This window comes from Lissotriton helveticus, chromosome 1_1 (assembly GCF_964261635.1).
Source record: "Lissotriton helveticus chromosome 1_1, aLisHel1.1, whole genome shotgun sequence".
NCBI lineage: Eukaryota > Metazoa > Chordata > Amphibia > Caudata > Salamandridae > Lissotriton > Lissotriton helveticus.
The window spans coordinates 1,151,693,169-1,151,706,255 of NC_136057.1; positions in this window are offsets into that span (position 1 = coordinate 1,151,693,169).

Genomic DNA, 13,087 nt, shown 5'->3' on the forward strand with positions numbered 1-13,087 from the left:
AACCCATGAACCCCATTATTCATGACGAGCTGGGCTCGTCATGAGCGTAGCAGGAGGCTACTGCATGACGAGCCCAGCTCGTCATGAGCGTGGAAGGGGTTAAAAGACTATTCTAAACCATAGCGAAAGCATGCTTAATGGACTTGGAACGTCATTAAGTTGAAAGCGTTGAACCAATGGATCGTTTAAAGATATGAACCAGGCTACAGAGTTGGTAGAAGTCTTAGAGAAAATAGAGGACTGGGCTTTAAATCTTAAAATACCAACTTTAGTCTCTGCCATCACCTAGAAGAAAGAGTGAAGAACAGTAGAACAGAAACCATGCAATGGTGCCCTGAAAGAATTTAGGGGCATGAGAGTGAAAGGAATTCAAATCCCTTAGGCAACCTGCCACACTGCTGTGAGAAGACTAGATAAGAGGGATACAAACCAGACAGCCTGTCAGACTATCTCAGGGCCCGGGCAGCTTAAACCTTGTAATGAGATCCAAGCAAAGATGATTAGGCATTTGCCAGAGAATTCCTTCACAGAGGGGACTGGGTTAATGTTCCAAGATGAAAAATATCGGGCGTTGGGAGGACGTGTCAGACTGATCTCTCTCACTAGCCTACAAATTATGGGATCCTCACCACTGAGGGTGATGTCAAGGGGCATGACCAGAAGAACAGAGATTGGTGGACCTTACTTGTACAAGAGAAAGTGCCCTCTTTTTTGCATGGTTGCCCCCACTTTTTGCTAAACTGCTGATGTACTATGACTGAGTGTGCCTTGAGTTCCTGCCAAACAGGTACCCAGGGCCTATATTCTTTACCTAAACTGCATTCAAAACAAAACCCAATTGGCACTATTTGGCCCCAGGTAAGTCCCTTGCAAATGGTACCACAGGTACCATAGGCACTGTGCCAGGGAAGGCCTCTAAGGGCAGCAGCATTTATTGTGCCACACCTAAAGACACCCCTGCACCCGAAGTCCCACAGCCTTGGGTGACCCAACCAACTGTGTCCCAGCATCCCCAGGCATCCCAACTTACCTCTCAAACCGTTGCTCATTCCCAGAAGATCTTCGTCCCCAAGTCCGCAGTCTTTGTTGCAACCGGAGAATCCCAATTGAAAACAACAGGGCACCCGACGCCGAAACAGCACCCTGCACCCAGTCACCGCTGCGGCTGTACTTTTGGTGCTAACTCGGATCCGCCTTTGCCCTGAGCCTAACACCAGGAGCTTTGCTCCCACAACCTGGTGGCCTGCTCGTGAGCAGCCACCAACCGGAGGACCCCTATCCCCCATTGAATAACATTGGGCCTCAGCACTCTGCACCCGGCCGCCCAAGTGCCGCTGAGGGTGTTTCAAGGGTGCATCCTTGACTCTAGGGGAACCCTGGTTCTAACCCAAGAATACCAACTCCACAAACTTGTACTTACCTGTAAACCGATAACTCAATTTCCTCCCGTAGGATTACATTGAGTGCTTTTCTTGCAAATTGTTCTAAAAAAAGTGGAGGTGGTTTGTATGGAACATTTACAAAATTGCAAATGTACTCAAAGTGATTTACTTACCTTTTGTCTTGGAAATATCTCTGTGTGATATCTAGGCATATCACACTGATTAGCAAAAGTAATCTGAAAAGTAATACAATAAGTAATGTACAAAGTAATATGAAAAGTAATTTCGAAACATTGACTTACCTGTAATTCAATCAACTGCATTTGAACCTGTATTCAATTGTAAAAAATTGCATTCCATTTTTGCAAAGTATTATTTCACTTACCTGCCCCAGGCTTGGCTTGGTTCTAGAAATAAAATAACCTAATAATATTTTTGATACAAACAAATTAGTCTTGAGTTCAGTCTTTGATTGTGTGACATCTGTGCTGCCTGAGTGTGTACAACAAATGCTTAACCCTACCCTCTGATAAAGCCTTATTGCCCGCCCACACTACCACAGAGAGTAAGGTGCTATCTACTTTTACCTCTGCCTACTTTTGAGGTTCCACTGGACTCTGCACACTATACCTCATTTTGGTATAGTATATACAGAGCCAGCTTCTTGCAACGGAGAGAAGTCAAAAAACAATTCTACCTCTGAAGAAGAGGGGCCAAAGTGATCTAAAATCCATTCCTGGCGCCATCATATCTAACCTGACCAGGCAAACATACAGGATTATCTAGTGCATGCGGATCAACAACCAAAGACGAGCCTTGACGTTTCTGATGAAAGGCTGAATAACAGGCTTTAACTCCAGAACCCAACCAAGCAAAAAAAAAAAAATGAGAAACTGTCCTGCATGGCTAGGTGTAGGCAAGTGCCCTTTTTGCATGGTTGCCCCTCACTTTTTGCCTAGTGTTGATGCACTTTGACTCCGTGTGCCCAGGGTTCCTGCCAACTAGGTACCCGGGGGCCTATGTTCTTTCCCTAAACTGTTCTGCCGGGTCTGGTAGCCGGGTCTGGTGGCTCAGTGGACTAATGCGTCTACTGCAGGGGCCTGTGTTCGACCCCATGGTCACAGGTTCAAATCCCGGCGGGTCCACTCAGCCTTTCATCCATTTGGGTCGATAAAATGAGTACCATTGAGTTGGGTAACAACAAACATCTGTTATTTCAGCGCCAAGATGCCCGTAGTGGTGAACGTGCGCTTTACAAATACTCATGTTATGTTATGTTATGTTCTGTTGCAAAACCCAATTGGCAACTCTCTGGCCACATGCAAGTCCATTTTAAGAGTTTCCAATGAAACTGACCAGGGAAGGCCTCTTAAGAGCTGCAGCACTTATTGTGCCACCCTTGGAGACCCTGTACCTTACCACACACACACTACGAATGCAGGCTGCATGTTTTGGAGCAGATCAAAGTGAAGAGTCGACATGACACACATCCCTGTATGCCAAGCCTTCAATCCACTTCTCTGGCATTGGTAAGCCACCCCTCTAGCTGGGTGTACTATACCAGTGATGAGGGTACAGGTGCATGAGCCCTGTACCCCTACAGTGTCTAAGTCTATTCTTAGACATTGTAAATACAGTAAAGCCATAAAGAGTATATGGTCCGGGAGTTTGTCATTACGAACTCCATAGCACCATAATGGCTTTACTTAAAATCGGGAAGTTTGGTATCAAACTTCTCAGCCCATTAACCCACACTGATGCTAGTGTGGGATTTAATGAAAAATGCACCCAGAGGGCATCTTAGAGATGCACCCTGAAACACGACCTAACTCTAGTGTCCTGGCTGGGTGGCTGCTCGCCAGCTGCCACCACCAGACAGATTACTGGACCCCCTGGGTGTTGAGCCTGCCACTCTCGGGTTCCTGAAACAAAGCACATCCTGGGACAGGGTGCCAAGCATCCTCCCTCAGGAGGGTCTGGGTCCACAAAGGGGAAGCTTCAAAGGCCTGCTGCCTTTGTGAGCTACCCCAGCCATTAGCTGCTCCCAGCAACTGACCCCCACCAGTTTTAACCCCCCCTTAGTTTGGGCGGGAGAATCAGCGGAGAAACAAAGTTAGGCAGAGAGATGTGCCTACCTTTTCCAACCCCACCCCTCAGGTGGGCGAGGAGAGGTGAAGCACAACTCTCAGCCTCCGCCATCTTGAAGATGGGGGGTACCCAGCTAACCAGAGTGGGGCTTATGCCCCCTCCCACTGGAGGGTGGTATTATAGAGGGTGGACCCACCCCAAAGAAGGGACCCATTGGTCCTAACCTGTACCTACCCGGGACCCCCCTAAATATAGTATTTAGGGGCAACCCAAAACATTGCCTACTCAGACAAGTAGAATCAAAAATAAGGACTGTAGGGGCGTGGCCAAGATGGCGTCGGAGTAGGACGCTTTTCCTTGTCTCTCCGGCGCCGATCCAGCAAAGCTGCTAACAGCGCGGCACCTGGTGCCCAGCTCGGCCCCTACTCGGTGGCGGAGGTCGCCGGTACGCTGCGGTGGAGCGCGGTGCCGTCGGCGGGGAGAAGGTTCGCCCAGGGAGGCTGCGAGACAGGCGGAGCTCTGCGGCCTGCGGATCCCCGGTCTTGATTAGCGGAGGCCGGCCCGGCGTGACGCGGGGCCCACCGCGACGGAGGGGGTCCTTTCTGCGCCCCGCCCCGCCCTGGGTCATCTGGCATCGGACCGCCTGGGCTGCGGGCTGTCGGCGGAGGCAGCGTGGGGCGGCTGCGAGCTCCGGTGGAGCCTGAAGGTGCCGGCGAGTGGCGGCCTGGAGAGCAGAGAGGTCCCGGAGGCCTCGGCGGGGGGCGGCACCACTGAGCCCGCCGGGATCCAGAGGTGCATCTGTGGAGCGGCAGGGACCGGGCTCCGCGAGGGCCCCAGGAGGCCTAATCCTGGTGAGTGACCCCCCGCTCTGGACAGGGGAGGTGCGGAGGGAGCCCGGCCCGCAGAAGGGGCCCATTGAGGGACGTCTTGGGAGAGCTGCCGGCTCCTGGTGTGGCGGCGACTTCGTGACTGCCCCTGGGGTGGTGCTTGCCCTGGGCCCTTCTATGGTCAGGCACGGCGCCGCTAGTGCTGTGGGGGTGTACCCACGAGACGGAAAGACCTGATTTGCGAGAAGTGTGGGGACCCGGGAGCACAGGCCGGGAGGTGTGGAGGAGGCCCCGGGCGCTTCCCAGAGGCCGCATTTACCCGGTCAGGAGCTGCTGGACTCGACGCGTGGAGACGGGCGCCGACCATGTGGGGGTGTTAACGGTGGTCAGCAGTTCAAGCAAGGCGGAAGCGATCGAGGCTGGCGCGGCCTCCTACGCTGTTGCAGGACTTTACAGGCTGCGTTTGGGGCCCGTCTAGGTGGTATGTGACCCGAGGGGACTGCGGCTGCCCATTGCCTGTGACCGGACTCCCAGAGGAGGCTCCAGTCCTACGCTGCGAGCTGGTGCGGACTAGGGGTGCTGTTGGGGGTGCGTACCTGGAGGCCCGGAGGTGCTCTGGTTGAGGAGCGTGGCGCCGCCATTTTGCCTGGCTCAGCCGACTGTTTGAGTGCGTAGCGCTCGCTCATGGACTTTTGCTGTCTGGATTGCCTTCGTGCACCGCCTACCTAGGGCTTATCGTAGCTGCCTGGGGGCCTCCTGACTCCTGGGCTTTGCGCTCTCCTACCTCCTGGTATCTGGACGCCGGAGATTCGCCGGGAGCTTCTGGCCAGGAGCTGTGTGGTGGACACGGAGTGGGACTGCCCGCCGGGGCCAACTGCTGCATCTGCAGGCCCGGATTAGGGTACTGCTTGGTTCTGGTGGTGATTAGTGGAGCGTTTGCCCTGGTGCAAGGCGCCCGGCATTATGGCTAACCAGGCCCGCAAGGGACGCGTTCTGAAGGACGGCGCGGCTAGATCGTCGCAGCAGCCGGCGTCCCCCGGTGCAAGTGGGTCGCCTGGGATACCCGATGACGAGGCCCCGGCCACTAAGGCTTTTATGACCGAACTTTTTGCTTCCATCAAGGAGGACATCTCTGAGCTGCGGGCGCAGCTGGCCTCTGATCTCCGGGAAGTCCGGCGAGATGTTGATGGGATTGGAGAAAGGGTGGCGACTCTTGAGGACCATGATTTGAGCACGGCCAATGATGTCCACTTACTCCAGCAAGATGTCATTCGCCTCACGGAGCAGAACTTGGACCTACAGGCACACATGGAAGATCTTGAGAACCGCTCCCGGCGGAATAACATTCGCATTAAAGCGGTACCGTGGGATGGTGAGTCGGGTGACCTGCGAGGCTATGTGCAGGAGCTGTTGCTGCAGATCCTGGATGAGGATGAGGTGAAGACTATCCAGATGGATAGGGTCCATCGCGTTGGTTTGCCCAGGAGAGGGGGGGGGCCGCCCCCTGACATCCTTGTCTGTGTACATGACTTTCAATTGAAGGAGCGCATCCTCCGGAAGGCTAGGGCCATCGATTCGCTGCACTTTCGGGGCCATCATCCCCAGCTTTTCCAGGACCTTGCTGCGTCTACGCTTCAGAAGAGGAGGGATTTTCGGCCGGTGACTTCCTTTTTGCGGGAACGCAACATCGCCTACTCTTGGGGGCACCCGTTCAGGATCATCTTCAGGTGGCAGAATCGTCTGATGCAGATGCGCTCCCTTCGGGAGGCGAAGGAGCTCTTGGGTTTGGAGGAGGTTGCCCCGTCCCAGGGGTCGAATGCATCCCCATCTCGGAGGCGGCGTCGGTCTTCCTCGTGGCATAGAGTGGGGTCCTCTCCGGCGAGGGGGCGCCCGGACCGCGATGCCAGTCAGCAGGAGAGGGGAAGTGCAGTGGCGTCAGTGGCTTCAGCGACGGTGCCGGCGTCACAGGCCAGCTCTGGAGCGGCGTGACGGTGACTTGATTCTGCGGATCGGCGCTGGAGGGGCATGGACCCCCCCGGTCTGGGTGAATGGATGTACTTTCGGAGAAGACTCCCCAGACCGTGACCTTGGGAGGAACCGAGATGGTCTTCCTGACCAGTCCCCGAAGTGGTCGTAACTTCGTGACCTGTGGACCACTGGGACTGATGAGTATTTTCTTCATTGTTAATGTTTTGTTTACGCTTTCACTGTTTCCTTTTCCTTCGGCCTACAGGGGACTTCGGCTGATGTCTCCTCGCCAGCCCTGGGAGGACTTTTGTGGACTTTGGATGGGTTGTCTGGGGGTTTCCGGGGGGGGGGAGGGTCTTGGGGGGGCTGTTTGGGGTGTTGGGGTTGGGGGTGTGGGGGGGTTCTGGTGGTGACGCGGGCTTGTTGTGGGTTGTGTCATGTGATGGTGAGAGGATGGATGGGAGGCGCTGTTGGTATGAGAGTTGCGGGGTGATTTTGCATGGGGCTCAAGGTTGGAATTGTGGGGAGGAGGGTTGGCGGGAGTATGCTTTTCATATGTGCTGTGACCAGGGTTCCTTCTGGCGGGGGTGGTGGGCATGTTCCAGAGTCATAGAGGATTCTAGTTTTGTGTCTCACGATGCCTGTTAGCTTAGGGACCTGGAATGTTAAGGGGCTGAACTCCCCGCAGAAAAGGCAAAAGGTATGGAAGTATATAACTGACCACCAATTGGATATAGTGGGACTTCAGGAGACTCACCTTGCTCGCAAAGATGAGCTGCGTCTTAAGCATAAGGCATATCCCCTAATATACAGATCCTCTGCGTCCACGAAGCATAAGGGGGTGGCCCTCCTCTTCCATACTTCGCTGCTTTTTCAACCTGTGGCGGTACGCACGGATAGGGAGGGCCGTTGGTTGATGGTGAAAGGGCTGGTGCAGGGGAGGCTTTGTACTTTTGTTGTGATGTATATTCCTAATACTGGCCAGAATAAGTTCTTACAAGACCTGTTGCATAAAGTGAGTGATTTTGTAGAAGGGCGGTTGTTCCTCATGGGGGACTGTAATTTGGTGTGGGACAGGGCGCTGGATTGTTCAGGCGCTCGCAGGGCGGATACTGGTGTGTTCTCTGAGCTGTCACGGCAAAAGATTGCGGAACTGGGGTTGGTTGATGGGTGGCGGTTTATGCATCCAACGTCCAGAGATTACACGTTTCTTTCTCATGTACACCACTCTTATTCACGATTGGATCATATATTCCTCAGCCAGGCTCTTAGAGGAGATGTCCGTGACTCCACCATACTGCCCATCTCGGTCTCGGACCACAGCATGCTGGTGCTTACTCTGCGCTGGTCGTCGGCAGACACCGGGCAACGGAAATGGTATTTCCCAGCTTCGGTACTTCGGGACGAGGATTCTAACAAGGCGCTGCGGGTGGCCATTAGGGAGTTCTTTACCCTCAATCCGCCGTCCGATACCTCGGTATCCAACACATGGGATGCCTTTAAGGCGTCCGTCAGGGGCACGTGCTTGGGCCTTAATGCACAACTTAATAGGTTGCGCCGCAAGGATCGGGAGGCCCTGGAGACTGAGCTGGCATCTCTCGAGCGGGCGCATAAACTTAACCCCTCGAGGGTGACCCTCCGGCCTCTCACGGCGGTACGGGGGAAACTGAGGGCACATTACAATAACAGGGCGGAGTTCACACTACTGAGATTGGGCCGACAGTCCTACTCCTGTGGTAACAAGGTGGGGAGGCACCTGGCCCGACAGCTTCGCGACAGGCGGGAACGTGAGTACATTGGGGGGATCCGCGACTCTGTGGGTCAGTTGCAGCACCGGGACGAAACAAAGGCGGCCATTTTCGGACGATTTTACTCGGATCTATACGGGGGGGAAAGGCTGGGAGCAGCTGCCCAGAGGGAGTACCTGGGGCGTCTGCACCTTCCGCAGGTGTCCAGGGAATGGAACGAGCTTTTAGGGGCCCCGATTACCAGGGAGGAGGTGTTAGATGCTATTGCGAACTTGAAGCTTCACAAAGCACCTGGCCCAGACGGTTACACCGCTGTGTTTTATAAATCCTACGCTTCCGAGATCTGCGATTTCTTGGTAACCCTTTTTAATGACATGGCTTCCTCCGGTTCCTCTACTGGCTCCTTGGCGGAGGCGATGATTACGGTCTTGCCAAAGCCGGGGAAGGATCCAGCGCAATGCGCCTCCTTTCGCCCGATAGCGCTTCTTAATTTGGACGCCAAACTATACTCGGCGATCCTGGCACGTAGGCTACAAGACCTTATGCCGGCGCTAATCCATCCAGACCAGTCTGGCTTCATCAAGGGGCGCCAGACGCATGATAACACTCGTCGGGTGGTGCATCTAATAGAGAAGGCAGAAAGATTTCGTATTCCGGCAGTCCTAGTGGGCCTGGATGCCGAGAAGGCCTTCGATAGGGTGGACTGGGGATTTCTGTTCAATACCATGACTGCCTTTGGTTTCTCGGAGGCTTTCATCACTATGGTGAAGGCTAATTTCTGCTGCCCCCGGTCCCGGGTGACGGTGAATGGTCATATGTCAGCGTACTTTACTCACGCTCGGGGCACTAGACAGGGTTGTCCTCTGTCCCCCCTGCTGTTCGCGCTGAGCATCGAGCCGCTGGCGGTAGCGGTGCGGGAGCACGTCGGGATCCGAGGTCTGCCGTTCGCGGGGGAACAGCACAAGATTTCGCTCTTTGCGGACGACGTCTTGTTCTCTATTACTGATCCGGAAATCTCGCTGCAGTGCATCCGGGAGGTCTTATTGGAGTTTGAGGCCGTGGCCGGTTTTAAGGTCAACTATGGCAAGTCCTACATCCTGAATCTTACCCTTTCGGAGGTCGAGGGGAATCGGGTACGGCCGCTGACTCCGCTGGCCTGGGCCACAGGTTCAATCGTCTACCTAGGGGTCCATCTGACTCCGACAGTGGGCGGGCTGTTCCAGGCCAATTTCCCATCTTTGTTGGCAAAGACCCGGACGGAACTGGACAGGTGGAAACCAAAATTCTGTCGTGGCTGGGCAGAGTTCATGCCGTGAAAATGGTTCTCCTCCCTAAATTTTTATATTTGTTCCAGGCATTGCCTATCCCCATAGACAGCGATTTCTTTCGACGGCTCAAGACCCATGTATTGCGCTTCATTTGGCAAGGGGGTCAGGCACGGGTCTCCTATGCGGTTCTCCGTCGGCCGAGATCTGAGGGTGGAGTCGGGCTCCCTGACCTGCAGTTATATTACAAGGCGGCGCAACTGCGAGTGTTGGTGGAGTGGTCGCAACAAACCTCCGAGAAACATTGGCTCCATATGGACCGATGCGTTGCCGGCAGGTCGATCTGGGACTTAGCCTGGAAACCGAAGAAGGACCGCCCTCTCAACGCATATATAAGCACTCCTACGAGCACAGTGTTGAAGGTGTGGGACTCGCTAGCGGCGGATGACCGTTGGACCACGTCCTTCGCCATTTACGCCCTTGCATTACAACCCGGCTTTCCCTCCGGCGCTTCATGAAGGGCCGTTTGCGGTGTGGAGGGAGGGGGGGTGTCGGGCGTTGACCCATCTGTTCCACGGCCTGGACACCCTCACTTTCACTAATTGTATGAGAGATTATGGGGTCCCCCAGTCTGAACAATTCCGGCATGTTCAGCTGCTTCACTGGGCTACGTCACCTGGGGTGGTGGAAGCGGCTACGAGACCGCCGACACCGTTTGAAGCCTTTATATTACGCACGTCCGCCATGAAGGGGGCCATTTCCTTCATATACCAGTTGTTGCTCAAATCGACGGTAGCTCCTCGACCTCGTTATATGGGGCAATGGGAAGAAATGCTGGGGCGAGACATTTCGGATGTGGAATGGTCGGCGCTTTGGCGGGACCTGACGACCTTTAATCATTCCTTGCACCTGAGGGAAGCCCACCTCAAGACGGTCATGCAATGGTATATGTGCCCGACTAGGCTTCACCGCATTTTCCCGGCGACCTCGGATAAGTGCTGGAGGGGCTGCGGACTTTTGGGAGACTTCCGCCACATCTGGTGGGACTGCCCGGTGATCCGTCCGTATTGGGAGGAAATCCTCTCACATATAAAGGAAGTGCTGACTTATCCCATTGATGAGTCTATGGCTTGTGTCCTGCTAGGGCTGCGTGACCCTGGCCTGGTTTATCAGACCAGGCCGATAAGAAGATTTTTGTGGCTATGCCTCGGCGCTGCGAAGCTCACGCTGGCTGCGGCCTGGAAAAAGAAGGATGCCCCGGCGGTGTCACTATAGCATGCACGACTTTGGAGGTTGCTCAGTTTGGAAAGAGTGGCGGACATCTTCCTTGGCCAGTATAGGAATTTCCGATATCAGTGGGGTCCCCTGGTTGACTTTCTCTCTAAGGGGTTACCCTCGGCGGTATGCCCGGCTTCATTGAGATCGATGCACCTCTTTCAAGTATAATATGGATGTGGAATGAGTGCTGAGTGAATGGCGTCACCACCAGGGGGGAGGGTGGGGGTGGGATGGGGCAGTTGGTTGTCATGGTTTATGGGCTGTGGAGGGTCCGCGGACTGCTTATCTGCACCGCCTGTGTGGAACTTGGAGGATTGGGGCCCAATTTATTGCAGCCCTGGTTCTCCTGGACGGCCTGGCCTACTGATAGGCTTGTAAGCCGCTGGTACTGTGGCCTAGATACTATGTTGTCTCGCTCCTGGCCTGGATATGCTTGTAATATAGTCTGGGTCACTGCTGATATGTGCACAATGCTTTGCCTGATCTGGAGTAATGTGCGGTTCCTCCGCAGCCCTATGTTTGTCTGTTTCTTCTTTTTTGCAAATCAAAAATAAAACTTTTACAAAAAAAAAAAAAAAGGACTGTAGAGCTGTGCTGAAGGAAGAGGAGGAGGGCACCAACTGACTTGGTCCCAGACCTACCAGCCTGTCCCGACCTAGACCAGCTCCAGAGGAATCCTGGTGTGGCCTGCATCCAGCAGCCCCAAGAACCAGAGGACCTGCCCTAAATTTGCTCACCAACAGACTCTGGCCCCTGACCAAATCGTCGAGTCTGCATCTGATGCCCCCGCCCAAGTTTGAGTGGTCCAACACCACAAGATCTCCCCGGCGATCCTGTCCTGAGATCTGGTGATCCTTGATCTACCTTAAATCTCCAACCAATGCCAGCAGCCACTTTCTGGAGGATCCCCCCCAAACAAGAGCTGGTAAGAAAAACTCAGTGCCAAAAGACACCCCAGTATTTACACCCTACGGCCTTGGGTGACCCAACCGACAGTGTCCCAGCATCCCAAGACAACCCAACTTACCTCTCTAACTGGTGGTCACCTCCAGAAAATCTTTGTCCCCGAGCCTGCAGTGTTTGTGGCAACCGGAGAATCCCAATTGAAAACCACAGGGCACCCAACGCCAGAACAGTGTCGGCCGCCTCTGTGCCGCTGTGGGTGCTCCGTGTGTGCTAAATCGGATCCACCTTTGCCCTGAGCTTAAGTCCAGGAGCTTTGCTCTCACAACCTTGTGGCCTGCTCGTGAGCAGCCACCAACCAGAGGCCCTATGCCCCATTGGATAAGATTGGGCCTCAGCACTCTGCACCCGGTCGCACTAGTGCCGCTGACGGTGCTTTGAGAGTGCATTTTTTACACTGGGGGAACCCTTGTTGGAAACCCAGAAAACCAACTCCCAAACCTAAGTACTTAGAGTAAAACCGATAACCTGGATTTCTCCCATTGGACTGCACTGACTGCTTTCTTGTGAAAATTGTTTCAAGTGTGGAGTTGTTTTTGTATGTAACCTTAAGAAACTATAGATGTACAAAAACGGTTTTACTTACCTTTTATCTAGGAAATGTCCCAGTGTGATACCTAGGCATATCGCACGGAGTAGAAAATGTAACTTAAAAAGTAATCTGAAAAGTAAGGTACAAAGTATTTTCAACAGTAACTGAAAAGTAGTTCCAATTGTTTTATGAACAAGTGATGTACCTGTAACCAATCCAATTGCATTCAAACTATTTAACTGCATTATTCGTGCAAGGTACTTTTACACTTACCTGTACCAGGCCTGGCTTAGTTCTAGAAAATACAATACAACTAAATAATATTTCTATACAAACAAATTGGTCCGGGGTGCATGGCTAAGATGGCGGTGGAGTAGGACGTGTTTTACAGACCCGCCGGCGCCGCTCGTGCATCGCTTTGTATTTAGCCCCTACTAGTGCCCATCTGTGCTGGCCGCGGGGGTCTTCTGCCTCCCCTTGTATCCTGTCCTCTGGTGGAGGCCCTATTTTTGCACCCGGTGTGGCGTACCGCCATCTGAACACGCGTGGCCTTGGTGCGGCGGAGGCCCGACGCCCTTGGCTGGTAGGAGCGCTTAAGGGGACAGCTGCCTGGTGGAGATACGGCGGCGTGGAAGGGCTGCAGCTGCCGTGACGGTAGCGGCGGCCGTCTTACCTGTGAGGAGGTTCGAGCAGCACGGCGGCGGTGCAGCGGTGGCAGCGAGGGCTCCGGACAGCGACCGCCATTTTGTCCTTCGGCGCACCGGCCTCGTAAGTGGTAGCCTGCGGAGCCTGTCTGCGCCTCTAGACGGAGAGGCCCGGTGGGGCTGCTGCTGCGGCGCCGACGGCAGGTGATCGTGGTGGCCGGCGGAGTGGTCTGGACCCTGTCATGGAGCTGTGCAGAGCGGCCGGAGGAGGCCCGAGTGCCGGGAGGTGAGCGCCGGCATGAGGAGGCGGCTGGTGGGCCTGGGGCCGCAGCCTCGGTCCGCGTGGCGGAGGACGGCCAAGGGGCCTAGCGGGAGCACAGGACCACCTGCCC